Consider the following 2,483-nt stretch of genomic DNA (forward strand, 5'->3'; position numbering starts at 1 on the left):
ACAATAGCGTCTACGCGGTGGATGGAGTTCCTAGTTTATTCTCTCCCGTGGGACAGCTGGCCAGAGCGTCTGCAGTTTGCATGGCCTTGGTGTTACTCGTTAGCTCCGGTAACCTAAACGCTACAAGCTTTACCTGATCTCTGCAGTTTTGCATGGCCTTGGTGTTACTAATTAGCTCCGGTAACCTAAACGCTACAAGCTTTACCTGATCTCTGCATTGCGTCTCTGATTTCCTTGATAGCTCCCAACAGCCTTAGGCGTAACAACGATTTAATGACTAGTACGTTGTTACGTACTAGTCATTATGTCGTCAATATACGACATGCGGATGAATGGCAATACATTGTACTTATATGGATATGGTGTCCATATCCAACACACTCATTACTCGTGGAAGACATTCTTACCAAGTCCCGTACTGCCAGAACTATATACATGTCCGGAAGAACAGGCACCATTGATGACCTGCAGCCGTCTAGAACGTAATTAGAATTATATATTAATACCTTCAGCTGCTAACGGGCGTTGATATATATCAACGGGGACAGGTGAAAATGTGTGCCCTGACCGGGACTCGAACCCGGGATCTCCTGCTTAAATGGCAGACGCTCTATTCATTTGAGCCACCAAGGGCACAGAGGACAGTGCGACTGCAGGGACTATCTCGCGCACGCCTCCCGCCAGACCCACATTCTCACCTTATACGTCCACACACTACATTCGTAGTGTCCCTACCCAACACACTCATTACTCGTGGAAGACATTCTTACTTAGTCCCGTAAGAGTTCGGGGAATATGTGTGCATCCGTACGGAAGAAGGAGGTCATGGCCGGTATTGCCAGAACTATATACTTATATGGATATGGTGTCTGTTCTTTCGGACATGTCCGAAAGAACAGACACCATTGATGACCTGCAGCCGTCTAGAACGAAATTAGAATTACATATTAATACCTTCAGGAGATCCCGGGTTCGAGTCCCGGTCGGGGCACACATTTTCACCTGTCCCCGTTAATATATATCAACGCCCGTCAGCAGCTGAAGGTATTAATATACATTTCTTATTTGGCAGTACATTTTGTTCAGATATGAATTGTCGTTATGCACAACCAAGAATGACCACAGCTGGCGAGTATGGCGACGACCTTGGGAAAAGACCCATTCTTCCAATGTTTTGGAGAGTCACGGTCGTGATACCCTGGCGTCATGGTGTGGGCAGCCATCGAGTATGACTTCAGGTCACGACTCGCAGGGACTCAGGAACGTCTGGCAGGACAACGGTACGTCACGGACACCCTGCATCCTCGCTTGTCACCTCTCAGGCGACTGTGTTGTGGCTCGTCCAAACGTGGTACATCTCTCTATGGACTGTCTGCATTATGTTGAGATACTAACACGACCAGCAAGATCCTCAGGTGTTTCTGGTGCATGCATACAAGGCAGAAGGCGTGGAGCGTGATACTGCCAAGTGGTTTGTAAATTTGACTCGATTTTATAATCACTGAAATAACTTCATCGTGTATCCTCCCAACCCCGGCAGCTTCATTGCGTTTTCTCCTCCATTTCTGGGTCCTTCAATTGCTTGTGAGGCAGTGTATATCACTGTACAAAATACGGCGAACGAAAGGTTATCTACAGCTTGCAGACAAACCACATATGAAAGGAAAGCAATAACAGAGACGGGAACCCAGATGAAGCCATTCGTTGACGATTAGAGCTTTTAGTGATACCAAATTGTAGGGATGTTGATTGTTATGTTCCACCCGCTATTCCAAACAGTCCAAGACACTTTCTACGACATTATGATGAGATGATTCAACAGACCAGTGACTAAGTGTTCGTAAAACTAGGTATGTAAGCGCGCAAACCTGTGAACACTACTGTTGTAGGATTCTGAGTCGAGAGTATTCACAGAATACTCATCACGAAGATGCAGGAGAAACGGTGACTCTTGGTCACCGAGAATGTAGAAATAAATATCTTTCGTTCATGTTCACTGTAATCTGAATTAATGGGTCCAAGTTACTGTACGAAAGACAGTCCTAAAACGATCTGAAAATTAATATTTAAACTCCACATTGGGCCTTCGGTGAACACAACACACCTCCAGTTTCTGTGATGTTCGGTGTGTAGCTTTACGTGCCGCTGTGAGCAATGGTCTTCCGTGTGTTACTCGACTTCAAACGTCCATTGGACGCAGTTCGTTTCAGAATGTTCGATCGGAAACTTGTTGAGATATGCATTCACTGTCGTCGATTTTGAAAGCGACTGTCATTGACGAATTGTGACACTCGTTTCCGGTTATGATCTTTCCATGACCAATCTTCTTAAGCCATATTACATGGCTAGGAGTGGTACACCGCTATTGTAGACATGTTCGCATTGGTACATCACGAAATCTAGGAACTTCATTCGCGGTCAGGCCCCTGACTTGCAAAGACAACTCCCTTCTACTCTTCCCTGACGTCTCCACTTCGATATAC

At 45.8% G+C, this 2,483-nt stretch overlaps 1 non-coding gene across 1 annotated transcript; it reads right to left on the reverse strand.

Moving 5' to 3' along the window:
* Nucleotides 1-559: 559 nt before the first annotated feature.
* Trnak-uuu lies at nt 560-634 on the reverse strand. Its single transcript has one exon. It is a non-coding gene; the product is annotated as a tRNA-Lys (tRNA).
* Between the last annotated feature and the right edge of the window lie 1,849 nt (nt 635-2,483).

This window comes from Schistocerca americana, chromosome 3 (genome assembly GCF_021461395.2).
Source record: "Schistocerca americana isolate TAMUIC-IGC-003095 chromosome 3, iqSchAmer2.1, whole genome shotgun sequence".
NCBI lineage: Eukaryota > Metazoa > Arthropoda > Insecta > Orthoptera > Acrididae > Schistocerca > Schistocerca americana.